Below are 19004 nucleotides of genomic sequence, written 5' to 3'. Positions count from 1 at the left end.
AACAATAAAATCTAGCAGATGTTTTCACATAGGAAAGTTAGAAGTCACTTCTTATACTAATAATTTTTGCAAGAACCAACAATGCATTGATTATGCAATGTGTTAGACTGAGGATAAAGGAACTGCTGACTCATTCATTCTGGCTTGTTTTCTCTCATCTCCTTGAAGCTGAGCTCATCTAATAGGAGAAAAACTGGAGAGCAAGCAGGGAGATGGTCTGTTGCAAAGTGCATTAATGATCCGAATTGAACAAATGCAAAATTCATCATCGGTCGATAACAGATAGGTAGATGCAACTCAAGAAGTGAAAACATTAAAGGGCATTTCACACAGCAGGTTGTCATGGACCACTCACTCCTTGGTGATAGTGAGAAATGAAAGTGAAACCAAGATAGAGATCAAGAAACTTCCAGAGTATAACCTGAACGTTTTGATTCTCTGGGAATTTTCTCCAACTGCACACCACTCTGAGCAGCTGTCATCTCTATATACACTGGGACATGAAGTCAAGTCAGGAATTTTAAAAAGCAAAGTTGATTGAAAATGTGTTTTTGTTAGACTCCATGAGGTTCTATCTTATAAGTAGTTCAACATCAACTACTTTTTCTGTATGCTTTCCAAAGTATTTTTTCCTCTCTTAACATTTAATGAAAACATTTGCTCATAGTTGACTTACCATTCCCATAAAAGAGGCAGAAACTTTGAGCAATATAGTTTTAAAAAATGATAGCTATATTATATATAATGTAATTTACATCTGTCCAAAATGAAAAAGTATCTTAGCAATTTGATAGTATGTTGTGCTCCTTATTTGATATGGGAAACTTTGAAAAACCTCTGTTTAACCTTTATTTGCCCAGGCCCCAGGCGCCCTAGGGAGAATGATGGGGCCGTCTGGGAGGACGGGTGGCCGGATAGTCAGTAGGGCTGGAACTAGCACCCCCGCTGATAGAACAATTAGCACATTCTGCTTCTGTATCCCACGTTTGTCACGTAGACAGGAAGACCCCTAAGCTATATAAACCCCCAAGAATCCTTTGTTCGGGGCTCAGAATTTGGAGACTGACTCTTATGGGCCTGTGCACGTTAAGAAATAAACCTTGTACTCCAGAATCGCTTGGTGTCTGATCGCTTCATTTTCCTGCAACATATTGACCAGGATACTGCTGAATGTCAATATCAATGTCAAAAACTACACCCACAATAGGAAACAATGGGATCGTCATTACCTTTGTTTTACCACCATTCCTAATATCACAGTAACCACTTACCTGCAGTTTCATTTTCCATGGTTTCAGTTACACACAGAAACTCAACTGAGGTCCAAAAAAATTAAATAAAAAATTCTAGAAATAAATAATTTATAAGTTTTAAATTGCATGCTATACTGAGTATAGCGATGAGATCTTGTGCCTTCCTGGTCTGTCTCACCTGGAAAGTAAATTATCCCTTCTTCCAGCCTCTCCCTGCTGTATGAGTTTCTTACCCACTAGTAGACATCTCAGGTTATCAGATTGTCTGTCATGGTATCTCAGGGCTTGTGTTCAAGCTGTTGCCAGTGGGAATTAGGTTCTTCCATGGGATCACAAGAAAAGCATTTCAAGGACCCATGCAAAGAAGACTGTGGTTTGGCATGGTTTATTTGCGTGGAGATAGAAGTTTTCCCCTAGTTTTCCAATGTCCCATCTCCCTTTGTTCTGCCATGGAGAAGGTCCATCCATGTCCTCAGTAAGGCCAAGGTGAAAGCCAGTGTCCAGAGATTCTGCTTCATGTTACAGTACATTCCAGTCCAGCATCTGGCTAGCTTAGCATGTGTTTCCAGCTGCAGTCCATTTCAGGCTCCCTATGGGCCACATGGCTGCTAGACCCACATGGTCATGTGCTCTTAGGTGAGATAGTGCACAAATGAATGGGTGAGTATATAACCAGATAGGCAAGAGGGAGCTTCTTTGTTCCCCTAGGATTATCCTAATTTGGGTTTGGGACAGACCAGGCACCCTTTCAAAAGAACCAATCAACTTCCTAAACTTTCACAGGCTTCAGATGCCTCCACCTCCCAGACAAATTCCTTCTTTCCCCAGGCTACACTGACAGGCCTCTTCGGTCAAATACCTCACCCTGCACCATTTTGATTTCTATTGCGCATGTGCCTGATTTCCTCTGCTCCTATTTGGCAATCTGATACTGCAGTGGGGGGAAGGGAAAATTGTTAATCCTCTTGGCAGAGAAATGCTATAATCTAAAGTATGAAGATCTAGCTTCCTGGCTAGCAAGCAAACAAACTTAGGTTTCCTATTTTATTAAACTCAATGTCTACTTCCCTTTGCTCCTCATTTCTAGCAAAATATTAATAGTAATAAAGTCACCCTCATTTTGCTTAATAATGCCCCAAAACATAAGAATAGTGATGCTGGCAATTCAGCTCTGCCAAAGAGAAGCTGTAAAGTGCTTCCTTTAAGTGAAAAGGTGACAATTCTCGACTACTAAGGAAAGAAAAAAATTGTATGTTCAGGTTGGTAAGAACAAATCTTCTATCTATAAAATTGTGAAAAGGTAAAAAGAAATTCATGCCAATTTTAACTGCGGTAACTCAAACTAAAAAAATTTATACCACCAGGCATGATAAGTGCTCAGTTAAGGTGGAAAAAGCATTACGCATGTGGGTGGAAGACATGAACAAAAAAAATGTGTTTTAATTGATTTGTTGTGCAAGAAAGCATTGAGCATATATGAAGACTTCAGCAAGGGATCCCTGAAACAAGTGACAGCAAGACATTTACTATAAATAAGAGATGATGACACAAATTCAGAAATAGGTTTGAAGTAAAAAAATATAAAAATTACTAGGGATAAAAAGAGAGAGCATGCACACAAGAGAGTGCATATTCACATAATTTTTACAACACTATATTGTTACAATTGTTTTTTTTTATTAGTTACTGTTGTTAAGCTCTTACTGTGCCTAATTTATGTTAAACATTAACATATATGCAGGAAGAAACAGGATATATAGGATTTAGTACTATCTGAAGTTTCAAGCATCCACTGGGGGTCCTGGAATGTATCCTCCGCAGATAAGGGGAGACTACCGTATACCTTTTCTTTAAATGTCAATATCACTTTTTTTCTTTTTTTAAGATTTTATTTATTTATCTTTAGAGGGAAGAGAAGGAGAGAGGGAGAGAAACATCAATCTATGGTTGCCTTTCGTGCATCCCCTGCTGGGAACTGGCCTGCAGGGAACTGGTCTGCAACCCAGGCATGTGCCCTGACTGGGAATCGAACCGCGATTGTCTGGTTCACAGGCCCGTGCTCAATCCACTGAGCTACACCAGCCAGGGCTAAATGTCAATATCACTTTTAGATAAACAACCAAGTTGTCTAAGTTAAACTCTTTATTACAGCAGATTTAGCTTTCTTCCATAAAAATAAATGAAGTCATGGAACAAGTAATTTTACTTCGCAGAAAATGTTGGGAAAACCCCAACATGTAACATTTCATTAACTTAATAATCAATTATTGTGTCCATGCCTCTTCTAAATGGACAAAGGCCTCAAGCCTGGCACTAGAGATAGAGCAAGCATTTCTCACCAGCACCCCTCTGCCCGGAAAGGAGTATCTCCTTCTCAGCCCTACCTGTGGACAGCTTTGGACTGGTGTACAGAGCTCATAGAGCACATCAATGCCCACCAGGCCTGTCCTAGCTCTGCTTACCCTCACCCGAAGTTCAGCCCAGCCTCGACTCTCTGATAGGCCACCCATGATATGCTTAAATATCAGCTACTTGTGTCTAGGCCTCCTTCATGCTCTCAGAGCCTCTGTCTTTCTCTTCATTCATTCAGGCATCTAGCAAACATTGAGCACCTACTCTGTGCCCAATGTCAGGCTTTATTCCTGGAGGTGAACAAAACAGTCCCTGCCCCAGAAATCCATCTTCCAGTGCCACCAGGGCAAATGTCAACCAAATACACTAATACATCTTAGCTACCAAGTGTGAAGGTGCTGTAATAATAAGTAACATGAGCTGATTATAAAGGAGCCCTCCTCTACTTTGTGGCAGAGAGAAGGGAAGGAGCTGTTGTCACTATTTTAAGGAGAGGCTTTGAGATGGCATCCGAAGAACAGGTAGCAATTAACAGGCTGCAAGATTGAGAAGGTGGTCCAGTTCCAGGAAGGAGAATTTGCCAGGTCCCTTAGGAGGCAAGAAGTATAATTTCTCTTTTATTTTCCTAACTCTGACTTACCTCTTATAATTATCCTCAACAAAATAACTTGGAGAAAAACAAAATAAAACAAAACAAAACCTATAGCTACAAGAACTGAAATTCTTGCAGCTGAGCAAAAGTTATCCAGAAAGAAGCTCAGGAAAAGAAGAATTTCACACACTAGGACACAGGGTTTGGGGAGCTGTGGTCCCAATTGCTGGTTGCAACCTGGTATGCTCTCCTTCTTTCTCTTAGTACAGGAGCCATGTCACTGCCTGCCGGACCACTTTCTTCAACAGGGCATAGCCACCCCACTGGGGACTACATTTCCCTGCTTTCTTCGCAGTCAAAAATGTCCGAGTGAGTAAGTTCCAGTGCAATTTAAGTGGAAATGTATGTTGCTTCTTTTAAAGGAAATTGCTCATTTTATATTTCCTCTCCCTTCTTCTCCCATCCATTTTCTCTTCTAACAGAGGAAGGGCCTGGGTCACTGGGTAGCCTCTGATGTAATCACATTCCAAGTCCAGACTGTCCCATGAGAGAAGTACACCGTAATCTCATATTTTGGCATCTCTTTAAGTTAGCCCAATCGCTAATTAACACAGAAATAGTTATCTTATTTGTTTTGTTGTTAACAATGCCAACCAAAAGTCATACCCGAAGTCATAATGACAAGATAAAGAAAATTGATCATATAAAAATTTGTAGATTAGTAAATACCACAAACCAAATCAAATACCAAATGACAAAACTGGGAAACAATATCTGCAACACAAGACAGACTAAAGGCTACTATCACATATATTTTGTTAAGTATTTATTATCTGTCAGACGCTGTGCTGAAAGCTTAATGGGGGCTGTCTGGATTAACACTGACTACAGCCCCTGTATGGTAGGTGTTGTATAGCACAGTGATTGATCATGGGCTGCGAATTCACTACTGACTCACTATGTGGCTTTAGGGAAGGGACCTAAAATAGGGATAATAGTAACTTCTTCCTAGGATTGTTTATGAAAATTAAATGAGACAGAATAACTGTAAACAGCTATGCAGGTGTGCCCTGGGTAAGGGCATACAGCAAAGGCAATGAGTAGGGCTGAAATACACTGCCTGCTTGCCAAGCCATGGGCCCACAAGCACAGTGGTGCCAGTCGGAGGAAGGGTGCCTTTTCTACTAGCACCTTATGAACTAGCTGTCCTGAAATGAGATAACTGCTTAGCAAAGTGCCTACAGTACGTAATCAACAGGAGTTACCACTTATCATTAACATTATTATCATTATTGTTCTCATTTTCTAGGTGAGAAAACTCAGATTCAGAGAAGCTAAGTAATTTGTCTATCACAGTGTTAATGTGAAGATTCCTATAAATACATTTTTAAAAAGTCAAGCAATCCCATAATAATATATAAAGGATATTGTTCACAAAAATATACATACTTATGAAAAGATAAACAAATTTACACAGAACTAAAAAAGTGAGTTAAAACAATCAATGAAATATTTTTTATCATACTAGCAAACTTCGGTTATACTCAGTCTTGATAAGGACTGTGAGAAAAGTCTTTCATACTTTTGAAAGGCCTGTATATTGGCTTGAGGCTTCTTTCTACTCAGAGTTTTAGAACTAATTGTTGAATCCTAAATGTGATGATGCCTTAAATACTTAGGAATTCTGATGTAAGAAAACTGGTGTGTTTGAATGATCAGCTCACCTGCACATGTGCAGACTGTGGCTAGTCAGTAAGCTTATCACTGCAAACAGGTTTTTCTCTGAGGTTTTCACTTTATCTTACTTTTACTTTTATTTTAATTTTTTTGTGTCTCAGGGCTTAAAAATGAGAAAAAGAGTGTTTTATTTTATACTTTGTATAAGATCACTTGGCTTTTGATAAGATGCAAACCTTTCAAATAATTGCCTTTAAACAACAGCAAAATGTTAACATGAGTTATTAGAATCATTTTATATATTAATAAATCATTAACTCTTCTCTTTTAAAAGAGGCTACGCAACATGATTTAATTTTTTATTGAAGACTCAGGATCATCACTACTTAATATCAATTATTCTGCAATCAGAACCAAACACCATACTACCTATAAACCTAGATAAATTAAGGGGACTCTTCAGTAAATGACATTAGGACATCTAGGTGGCCTTCTGGAAAATAAAGTTGGAGTCTTATCTCACATCCAGATGAATCCCAGTGGATCAAAGATTTGAGTATAATAAATGGAACTGTAAAAGAACTTGAAAAAAACATGGGAGAACTGTTTTATAATCTCAGAATGGGGAAGCCAGACAACTAAGATACAAAACCCAGAAGACCTTACATAAGATATAAGTTTGATGATTTAAGGGACTTCTGCCAAGATGGAGGCATAGGTGGATGTGCCGTGCCTTCTCACACAACCAAGTTTAGAGACAACTAAATATTAGCAACAGAAAACACAGCCAGAACACGGAAAATTGAACTTTTCGGAAGTCTGATAACAACAAATTCTTCAGCCTGACCTGTAAGGGGCGAAACCAGCGGCTGGTGAAGCGGGATTGCACAGGAGGACTCGGTCAGCCGGACTCAGGCGCGGAATCCAGACGCGCAATCCAGACGCGCGCAATCCAGGCGCAGGGTTGGACCTAGTGAGCGACCGAGCGAGCCACCAGGTGAGCGACCTTGGGGGAGACAGCGAGGGAGCAGTGCTGCGTGTTGACTGTGGTCGTGCATTTGTGCGCGGGCGGGCGGACAGGCGAGGGAGTGGGCGGTTGGACCGGGCCCTGCGGGTCCCCGCGGCAAGCGGCAGGGGAGGGCTCCGCCATATCCCGCTCTGACCCCACCTCAACATACAGCGTCATAACCCAGCGACTCTGAGTGGCCCGGCCCAGGTGAACCACCTAAGACACTAATCCTCACCCAGCTGTGAGAAACAGCAGAGGGGGTCGCCATTTCCCCGCTCTGACCACGCCCCCACATACAGCGTCTCAACCCAGTGACCTGGGAGTCCAAGGCACCGCTTCTCACACTTAAAGGGCCAGAACAGACCAAAAATGGCTCAAGAAGATCTCAAAGCCCCAGAGCCCATAGATCTAAGCGATGAAGAAATAGCAAAACTCTCAGACGCACAGTTTAAAACACTGGTCATCAGGATCCTCACAGAACTGGTTGATTATACCGACAAATTAGACAAATATATGAAGGCGAAACTAACTGAAATGAATGGAATTGCACAGGACACCAATAGCAATGAAAAGGAAACTGGGACTCAAATCAATGGAGTGGACCAGAAGAAAGCAAATAATGGCCAAACAGAAAAGAGTCAAGAAGCAAGAATTCAAAGAAATGAGGAGAGTCTTAGGAACCTCCAGGACATCTTTAAGCGCTCCAACATCCAAATTATAGGGGTACCAGAAGGGGAAAAGGCACAGCCACCAGTGGAAAACTTATTTGAACAAATAATAAAGGAGAATTTCCCCAATCTGGCAAAGGAAATAGACTTCCAAGAAATCCAGGAAGCTCAGAGAGTCCCAAAGAACTTGGACCCAAGGAGGAACACACCAAGGCACATCATAATTACATTAGCCAAAATTAAAATGAAGGAGAGAATCCTAGAAGCAGCAAGAGCTAAGGGGACAGTCACCTACAAAGGAGTCCCCATCAGACTGTCAGCGGATTTCTCAAAAGAGACCTTACAGGCAAGAAGGGGCTGGAAAGAGGTATTCCAAGTCATGAAATCCAAAGACCTACAACCAAGATTGCTCTATCCAGCAAAACTTTCATTTAGAATGGAAGGACAGATAAGGTGCTTCTCAGATAAGATCAAATTCAAGGAGTTCATCATCACCAAGCCCTTATTATATGAAATGTTAAAGGGACTTATCTAAGAAAAAGAAGTTAAAGAAACATGAACAGTGAAAGGACAACAAACTCACAGTTATTAACAACCACACCTAAAACAAAAGTAAACTAAAAGGACAGCTATATCAGGAGTGGAAACATAGAAATGAAGATCTCAAGGAGGGTTAGCAACAGGGGAGTGGGAGGAGGAGAAGGGGGGAGAAGGTACAGAAAATAAGTAGCATAGACAGTAGATAGAAAATAGATGGGGGGGCAAGAATAGCATGGGAAATATAGAATCTAAAGGACTTGAGACACATGATCATAAACTAAAGGGGGGGTAATGGTGGGGATGCGGGGTAGGGTGGAGGGGAATGAAGGGGGGAATAGAACAACTGTAACAGCATAATCAATAAAAAAATTAAAAAAAAAGATATAAGTTTGATGATTTAAAATGATATCTGCATAGTTAAAAAAAAAGAAAGAAAGAAAACAAAATCACTGCAACAAAGTCAAAAGATAATACTGGGGAAAAGTGTTATAATTCATATTATAGTCAAGGGGCTCAATCTACCCCAAATATAGAAAGCTCTAGAAATTCATTTTTAAATTACTCATTTTTCACTAATAATTACTAAAAATCTTTATTACCAATAAGTATGAATAAGTCATTAACTCATGTTATAATTGAAAGCAGTATACTTCTCTAAATTGACAGGTTTATCAATTTAAAAAAATTAAAAATGGACAATGATAAAAACTCTTCCTTAGTATTTTATACATATTATCACATTTAATCTTTTGAACAATTTTGGCATTTTCAACTACATTTTTGTATTTGAGAAATTCAAGATGCAGAGATTCTTGTTGGTTCTCTTCTGTAAGCTTAATAAGCAGCAAAACTGAGACCTGAACCCAGGTCTCTCTGACTACAGAAACCAAAGAACTGAATGAAACATGTTGCTCTATGCCCAAAATGCTTCTGAGGCCTTTTGTCAGAGATTTGTAGGAGGTGCTGCTTTAGGAGGGTAGATCTACTTAGCATCCCATGATGATTTGTGCTCTCTCTGTTGAAGTTCACTTCATTTTAACCTTCCAACTCTGGGATTTTGGGGATAAAAATCCTCCAACCAATTTGGCATAAAAAATATTTCCCTGCCAAAATTTCCCTTTAAAAAAATTACACATATAAACATGTTTACATGAAGTGCTCCTTGATTATTTCCATTTCTTGTATACTCTTTGCTCCTCAGCACGGCTGTCAACTGTCTCTGTCTGCCCCTACACTGCTGAGGGGTGCTGCGGATGGCTCTCCAGGACATCGTCTCAAAGAGAAGACAAGCACAAGGAGCAGTACTCCTACAACTTGAAAAAAGACTTTGATTTTTGATGTTCCTTTCTAATCTCCACTTGAGAATCATAGCTTTATCATTTATGTGTATCTATAAAAGAACATTTTCTCTCATTTTTAAAGTTATGAATAGGTAATTATGCTCCCAAACTCAAGTGTCAGGATAATGGGGTGGAGGTGAGGATGAAGGTTAACAAGTATATAGCCTGAGGTACCCCACTCTAGAGATTCAGACTCCATGAGGCTGGGGCCAAGGAATCTGCATTTTAATAAGCTAGCTATGTGACTCTACCATGGACTGGGAAATGTTGATTGGAAAATGAGGTCAATCCAGTTTTAATTTCAGCCTGGATAGGTGGAGTTGACTCAAGCAGTGATAGAGTCAGGAAACGGCTATAGGGTGAAGATTATCACCATCATTACCACCAAAAACTATCTCTATAGTGCCAATTATATGAAAGGCAATTACCAATCTTAAAAAGTAGAAAAATGTAAAGAGCCCAAGGAAAGAAAGGGTGTGGGGACTGAACCTAGAAAAATGAATATGGGTTCCACTGGAGATTGGAACAGTGTCCTGGCTGGTGTGGCTCAGTGGGTTGAGCACCACCTGTGAACTTAGGGGTCACCAGTTTGATTCCCATTCAGGACACATACCTTGGTTGTGGGTGAGGTCCTCAGTTGAGAGTGTGAGAGAAGCAACTGATCACTGTTTCTCTCCTCTTTCTTCCTCCTTTCCCCTCTCTCTTAAAGTAAACAAATAAAATCTTTTTTTTTTAAAGAAAAGTGGTGCAGAAAAATGCATCCGATGCTTATATAAATGTTTTATATGTAATGGAGGCTAGCAATCTCATGAAGCCACAGATACTATAAAATCAGCTCATCTGTGGGTGTTTATTGGTCATGCTGAATTACATTCATAGCCGTATCTTGGCATGCCAACTTGTCCATCTTAAGAAGAGAAATGATTTTTGAACTTACTGATTCATTCATGGCAAAGCATGACAAGTTGTGAAAAGCATGGAGGGTGCTGGGATGGTGGCTGGTTCAGGAGAGCTGTGAACTCCCTTCATTCAGGTTGGAGAGCCAAGACTACCCACTGTGTACAGTGGGGAAGTGTTGGCCACAGAAGATAGGCAGGAAGATTCCATGAGGCAGTTAAAATTGTCAGTTGTGTTAAGAACAGGCCACTGAATTCTCAATCTTTTCAACTTTTTGAAGTGTTGGGTGGAGACTACTGCTTCACACTGAAGCTCCACACCTGTCCTTTCAAGATAGGAGAAGAATTAAGTCTTTCTAAGAAAATGTCTATCTTCTTGGACATCATTTGCATGACTGAATGAGGATTTGCAAATTAGCATATTTTATAGATAAGTCTTGGTTATTTGAAAGCCTAATTTACCCTTAAAAGATAAGCTTATTTCAGTATTCCCAGGCAAGATAAAATGACCTTGAATATTGTAACCCTGTAGCCTGGGTCCCTTGGGTCCTTTGGAGTGGGAAACGCCTCCTTGTCTGAAGCCTTATTGGAGCAGGGGTTCATGGTTTTACTATGGCTGTTTGGAGCTAGGGACAAGGTCTGTCCTTCTTTTTAAAAAAATATAGTTTATTGATTATGCTATTACACTTGTCCCATTACCCCCTTTAGTTCATGTCCATGTGTCATAAGTTCTTTAGCTTCTACATTTCCCATAGTATTTATGCCCTCCCCCTGTCTATTTTCTACCTACTGTCTATGCTTCTTATTCTCTGTACTTTTTCCCCCTCTTTCCTCCTCCTACTCCCCTGTTGCTAACCCTCCATGTGATGTCCATTTCTGTGGTTCTGTTCCTCTTCTAGTTGTTTGCTTGCTCTTTTTTGTTTGTTTAAGGTTAATAAGAGTTTGTTGTCATTTTAGTGTTCATATTTTTTATCTTCTTTTTCTTAGATAAGTCCCTTTAACATTTCATATAATAAGGGCTTGGTGATGATGAACTCCTTTAATTTGACTTTATCTGAGAAGCACTTTATCTGCCCTTCCATTCTAAATGAAAGCTTTGCTGGAGAGATCAATTTTGGATGTAGGTCCTTGGATTTCATGACTTTGAATACTTCTTTCCAGCCCCTTCTTGCCTGTAAAGTCTCTTGAGAAATCAGCTGACAATCTGATGGAAACTCCTTTATAGGTAACTGTCTCCTTATCTCTTACTGCTTCTAGGATTCTCTCCTTCATTTTAATTTTGGCTAATGTAATTATGATGTGCCTTGCTGTGTTCCTCCTTGGGTCCAACTTCTTTGGGACTCTCTGAGCTTCCTGGACTTCCTGGAAGTCTACTTCCTTCAGCAGATTGGGGAAGTTCTCCTTCATTATTTGTTCAAATAAGTTTTCAATTTCTTGGTCTTCCTCTTCCCCTTCTGATACCCCTATAATTCAGATGTTGGAATGTTTAAAGATGTCCTGAAGGTTCCTAAGCCTCTCATTTTTTTTTTTTTTTGAATTCTCGTTTCTTCATTTTTTTTTCTATTTGGTTGTTTCTTCTTTCTGGTCCACTCCATTGATTTGAGTCTCAGTTTTCTTCCCATCACTATTGGTTCCCTGTGCATTTTCCTTTATTTCACTAAGCATAGCCTTCATTTTTCCCTTTAATTTGTGACCAAATTCAACCAACTCTGTGAGCATCCTGATCACCAGTGCTTTGAACTGTTCATCTGAGAGGTTGGCTATCTCTGTCATTTAGTTGTATTTACTGTGGAGCTTTGATCTGTTCTTCTGTTTGGGCCATTTTTTTTTTCCTTGTCATGCCTGTTATGTATGAGGGGCAGAGCCTTAGGTGTTCACCAGGGTGGGGCAACCCAGTCACTGGGTTGTTTGTGATGCTGTATGTGGGGGCGGGATCTGAGAGGGAACAATGGCACTTGCTCCACTCTCTGTTGGATTTCAGTCCCTTCCGCCACTTCCCCCAAGCAAACTAGGCCTTTCTGGTGCTAATTTTTGTTTGGACGGGTCTGTGTATGTTCTAGGATCCTGTAGGTCTCTCCAACAACTCTTCTGTGAGGCTGGGAGTCTCTCTTGGCACCTCAACCCCCACAGGTGTTTTCAGTCAGTGTTTTGAGGCTTTATTTCCCTTTGCTGAGACCCTGGGTTGCATGGCCTGTCTCACTCCACAGCGTCACCTGGTTTATCTGTGAGCGAATGTGAGAACACCTGGTCAGTCAGCTGCCTTGCATGCCAAGCCTCACTTCAAAATCACTGCTTTGCAGGTCTGCTCGTTCCTATCCTGTGTACAGAGTCTGCCAGCCACCACCTGCGGGGTCAGGGTCCACCCGCTGCCAACTTGTGTGCCGGTGCCACTGCTCTTTTTTTGCTGTGACCCCTCACCACCCGGCCACCCAACTTCGCGCTTCCTACCGGTCTGGATAAATGTGTATATTTTAACTCCTGATTGTCAGACTTCCATACAGTTCAATTTTCTGTCAGTTCTGGTTGTTATTTTGTTTCTAAATTGTTGTCCTTTTTTTGGTTGTGCGAGGAGGCACAGTGTGTCTACCTACATAAACCTCCATCTTGGCTGGAAGACCAGGTCTGTCCTTCTCAATAACAACTTCTTGAATTCAAAATGACCTTGTCAGTTTATAACTACTGACTTGAAATATTTGATGGAAGTATTTTGAAGGGCATGAAAAAACACTTGACAAAGTTGAGAAAATAATTTCAGCCCTGGCCAGGTAGCTCGGCTGGTTGAAGCATCATCACATACATAAAAATGTTGGGGGATCAATCCTCAGTCAGGGCACAAACCTAGGTCATGTGTCCCATTCCTGTTGGGGCACATAAGAGAGGCAACCAATATGTCTTTTTCTTTCTCTTCCTCTCTATAAATCAATAAACATACTCATATGAGTACTAAGAAAAAATTCATAAGCACTATACAGTGACAGTAGTCAGAAAACAAGAAATCCTTTATCTAATCATTTTTTAATATAATCTTAGAATTATATCTTCACAAATTTACAACAAATCCTAAGGATTACTTCAGATGGTTTCTTGAATCAAAAATTTTTTCAATAATAGTTAGGTAAATCTATCAAATAAGGCAATTAAATGCCTTTTCCATTCCCATGTAGACTCATGTAAGCTACAAGTCTTTATGCTGGTTAAAAATAGTTTAAGAAACCAATATTCCACAGAATTTGTTTTACTAATGTAGGACTTTGTCTGAATCTTAATTTTAAAATAAGCACCATTAAGCTGAACATCACTGTTACTAAGTTGCTTATTAGTGCCAATCTTATTGAGGAATTTATTTTCAGCTTTTGATATTTGTTAATGAAATTAAACTTGCTGTTACTTATATGCTGTTATTTATATTTTCATCAAAATAGTTTTTTGAGCCCTGGCTGGTGTGGCCTAGGTTGTTGGTACAATTCCCAGTTAGGCCAAAGGCCTGGGTTGTGGGTTTGGCCAGGATGGGGTGTGTAAGAGAGGCCACTGATAGCTCTTTTTCTCTCATATCAATGTTTCTCACCCTCTCTCTTTCCCTTCCACTCTAAAAAAATATGAAATCTTTAAAAAATTCAAAAATAAAATAAAAATGTCTTTGAAATTCAATGTTATTATTTAATAGAACAACTTTTCAGTAATATTAATGACCCATTTAAATTATTTACCTTCTATTTATCAGTGAGATTGCTATTATGTGTTTTATATTATTTATATATAAATATAATTTATGGTAGTGCTACATAGTTATCTTTCCAAATAATGAATTTAATTTTAAAAGTTGAATCAATTAAAAATATTAAGTAATGATCAGCATAAATAACAGGAAATCATGAAGGTAATATCAGAATGACTGGATTTGGGGAAACAGTTTTGAAGGGAGTGCAGATTGAGCATAGAGTGGAGACAGGTGAGCTAACAAAGTAAGCTGCCTCTCTTCGGATCACTTTTGCAGGTGGGACTTAATCTTAAGAGCAGTCAGAGCCACTCAAGAGCTGAAAGCATGGGTAGGGGGGATCATGATCTTTACAGAATCATTAGGAGAGTGGCATGGAGAGAGAATTGGAAAGTGACAAGGGGAGGCAGGGAGACCAATTAGGAGCCAACCTCAATAATCCAGGAGACAGATGATGGTGGCCTAAACCTTGATGTTGCAAGTAGGATAGAGAGTGAAGAGCCATCTCATGACATGGTCATTGAGGGAGAAGAACCTCTGGTTTCTGACTTAGGTACCTGGGTCAATGGTGGGATGGGGCCTTTCAGAGAGATATGGAACACAGAAGGAGAAGTGGATTTTTAGAATTGTGATGACCTGTTTAAACATGTCATATTTGAAGTGACTTATAAGAAAATGAAGACATGTCCAATAGGAGTTGCTTACTGGGCCAAGAGCTTATGGGAAAAACCTGGACTGGAGTCACCAGCACTTTATTTAGAAAGAGACAAATACCTGCCTGTACCAATCAGTCAGCTCAGGCTGCCAAAATAAAGTACCACAGACTGAGAGGCTTAAACAACAGAAGTTTATTTCCTTATAGCTCTGGAAGTAGGAGTCAGGATCAAGGTGTCAGCAGTGCTGGTTTCCTCTGAGGGCCTCTCAAAGATATGTCATATTGGATTAGGGCCCAACCTGGTGACCTAATTTTATCTAATTAACTCCTTAAAGATCCTAACTCCAAATAGATAGAGTCACATTCTGAGCTACCAGGACTTAGAATATTAACATATTAATTTTGGAGTGGGGGTGAGGAGATATGACTCAGCCTATAATAAACACCATCCTTAACCTATTAAATCCAAGGAAATTTGTTGGCTAATGAATCCAGGAAGTTCAAGGTGGTGGGGGTATGTGAAGGAGGATTCTGGATGAAGGGAATCAAATCTGGGATGCAGAATGTGCTTTTATTTCTGTCACTCAACTTTCCATGGTGTCATCTGCATTCTTAGGCAGGCTCTGCCTCCCTCATGGCACCAATGGCAGCCATTTCAGGACTACAGTTCTGCACAGAAACCAATTCCTGTGAAGAGAGTATAATCCTAGCAGAAGTCCTGAAGATGCTGAATGACCTGTCTTAAACCACTCATGCACCTCAAATGAATCACTGGTACAGGGAAAAGCAGCCCAGGCAAAGGCCAAGTCTGAAACTCCAAGACTGACTCTGCAGCAAGTCTGAATCTCCAGCCAATCCCATGTAACCTTCAAGAATTGGGAATAAGGAAAAAGTGTTTATACAGTTGTTAAACAGTCAATAACGACTACAATAAACTATGTCCACTACAATATCTAAAGCCACCGGAGAGGATGCAGCAAACCATAAAGAATCTGTAGAGGAAAAATAAGAGGGCTGAAGTTAGGAACCTGAAGGAAAAACACCATTCAAAGGATAACATGAGAAATATATCCTTGAGGAAGATGTAGAAGAGAAAGGAAAACGACCAGTACAGTGTGTTACCTACCACAAATCCTAAGAGGAGATAGTTTTAACATGGAAGCTGTGAAGCAACAACTTGGAGAAAAAAGGTTAATATGCTTAAACACAGAAGAGCTCAAACACATAAAATTTAAAAAAACATACACAAACAGAAAAATGGGTGGAAGATCAGGACAGGCAGTCCACACCAAAAAAAAATAATAAAATAAAATAAAATGACATACAGCAAAGCATTTAAATTCATTCATAAAGAAAAACAAATCCAAATATTTTGAGATATTTGGATTTTGAGTTATTTTCTGGTGCTTTTAAAATTGGCAAACATAAAAAGATGAACAAATCCAGTGTTAGCAAAGGTGAAGGAAAATAGGCAACCATGGTGAATCTGCTCATGGTAGAAACAGGGCACCTCAGGCAGAGCACTTTGTCAGAATCAAACATTTAAAGGTACATACATACTCACTGACCCAGTAAATCCCAGCTAGGAATTTATTGTCATAAGTAAATTAAGCCATATTTTTATTTTCATTTATTTATTTTACAATATTTTGTTTCTTTTTTTTCATTTTTAGAGAGAGGGGAAGGGCAGGAGAAAGAGAGGGAGAGAAACATCAATATGTGATTGCCTGTCACATGGCTCCCACTAGGGACCTGGCCGGCAACCCAGGCATGTGCCCTGACTGGGAATTGAATGTGACCCTTTGGTTTGCAGCCCAAGCCATATTTTTAAAACAAAGAAATAATCTAAAGACACATAAAAAATAGGTTAAATTCAGATGGTGTGGCCCAGTGGATTGAGCACTCGCCTGTGGACCAAAAATAGGTTAAATTCAAAATACTGCCCAACAAGTATGGAGGAACACAAACAATTTGGAACAGATACTGGCTATAAATCACTCACATACAGCCACACGAGTGGGTATTCCCTGAATATCTCAGGAAAAGTAAACCCAGGCAAATAAAATGAAGTAGACATAAGGACATCTGGGTTGTTTTGGAAAGTTCTCCAACATATATTAGTGAATATATAGTGTATATATTAGTTGTATAAAGTGCAGAGCCATGTGAATAACATGATTGCATTTTTGTACACTTTAAAATGCATATAGCTGCATGGATAAGCACTGCAGAACATTTTGGAGAAAAACATAAGCCACTGAGAGCAAGCAGCTGCCTTTATTGAGAAGCAAAGAGGGGCAGGAAATTGTAGGGGTGAAACTTTTTATATTCTATAATTTTTGCTTTTTAATTTATTCAAGCAACAAACAATAATTGAGTGCGCAGTAATGTCAGGCACTGGACTAGGCACTGGGGAAATAATGGAGGAGACAATTAGAGCTGAAACACTAGCATGGGCTTCTGGCCAGATGGGCTCAGGTTGAACCCCTACTGCATGCTTAGAAGTTGCGATACCACAGCTAAATTACTTAACCTCTCTGTCTGTGGCCTCCTCTGTAAGATGTACTAACAGTTCTTATCTGATAGGATTCCTGTGAGAATTAAATGAAATAATGCTTGTAAGGTACTCAGCACAATGCCACGATTTACTACCTGTTCCTTAATTGTTATCTCCAAAGGAAATGAGGTCCCCATCTGGTAGAACACCCAGTACAGTGAAGAGCAGTTCGTTATTGGAAATAAACGGCCAGATTGTTGGATGAGCCATCCCCACAGGAGTGGGTACCACTCAGAGGTATCTAGCATGATAGCAGGGCTGGAGGGCCTCCTTGCCCAGAGGAGGGAGAAAGGGTACAAACTTAATCTTCTTTGCTTCAGATGTCCTCAGGTTCTCCTAGGAGGAGCCTGGGGGAGCCAAGAAGCAGTCAGGACAGGGAGGCTTTGCAAGGCAAGTCCTCCGGAAGAGCTGCAAACACTGGGAGCCTGGTCTGAAAAGGCAGCTGAGGAAGCTCTGGAATGGGGCTGATTAGCTAGAGTGGAGGCCAGGAAGCAGTCCAGAAAACCAGGGAGGAGAGAGTCAGGCAACTAGAAGAGGGGTGGGGGAGGGGTGGATGTCATGTATCAGTAGCTTTCATAGAATTGTTTGGGGACCACAGATTTGGCTATTTTTTTCTTTTCTTTTTCTGGATTAAGTATGTGAAACTTCTGTGATATCCTCACATGCCTTAGGCTTCTATAATCCTCAGGATTTATCCTTTTTACCATGCTTCCTGTGCCTATTTTTGCAGTGGGAAGAAGGGCATGTGCGCTGGGGGTCAGCTGGCATGTGGCTATGCCATACCCTTGCTTCTGAGCCTCCCTGGCTTTGATTTTTGCCCTACTCTGTATTTGTAGCTCATGCCAGTCTTCCCTGACTTCCAGGGGGCTGAGTGGGGTGAAAGACAGGGACAATTTGGCAACATCAACATCAAAGGCTTCCAAGGGAAGTGTATTGAAACAGGAAACAAATCCCAAGTTGATGGAAAGCTTGCTGTCCCAGAGAGAAAAGGGCTGCTTTGATTTCCCCTCAACACTATGCTTAATACTTTTTTCATTTTTAAAAATTTTACTATTATTGTTTACCAAGGGAGGGGATGCAATTTATATACACCAGCAGCCACGGGGCAAAGGGCATACACAGTTAGCAATCTGCATAGGATAGACTACTTATACAAAAATAAGACTCTCCAAAACAAAGGAAAGGGGCGAGCTTCACTACACTTCCCCAGTGATCCCAGCATGAGATACTGCTAGGCAATGGCCCCTGAGCATGCGGTGATAGGAACTAATGTACGGAAGAATAAGGCACAAATAACAAAAAACTTGTAGAGAACTCCTTTACCCCCATACACACACAGAGAGAGGTATACAATAGAATTACAGGGTGATCAATACATTTAATTGAGGAGGAAAGGATAGGAATTTTGCTGTTAGGGAGAAGATGGGCAGGGAAAAGGAGAGTTCCTAACCAATGTCAACTATGGTAGGGAGCATTATCTTCATCAAAACAAAAGGAGTTAGTTTGTTCCAGCCCATCTTATAGCCATCCTGAGCAGGGGGCTACTGCCCTAGTAGTGGGGGACAAAAAACAAAAAAACCAAGACTGACAGATAGTAGAATTTCCCACTTCCTCCTCTAACCAGGAGAAAAGGCCAGAAAGAAAATGGTAATGCCACAATCTGAGCTTCCCCTCTAAAGGAAGAGTGGACCATGGCCTTACCTTCAACTTGTTTCCCAGACATTATCTGGAAGTAGGCCAGAGTCTCACT

The sequence above is a fragment of the Artibeus jamaicensis genome, unplaced genomic scaffold, assembly GCF_021234435.1.
Source record: "Artibeus jamaicensis isolate MK-2021 breed Jamaican fruit bat unplaced genomic scaffold, CSHL_Jam_final contig_399, whole genome shotgun sequence".
Taxonomy (NCBI): domain Eukaryota; kingdom Metazoa; phylum Chordata; class Mammalia; order Chiroptera; family Phyllostomidae; genus Artibeus; species Artibeus jamaicensis.
Note: the sequence above shows the minus strand (reverse complement) of the source record.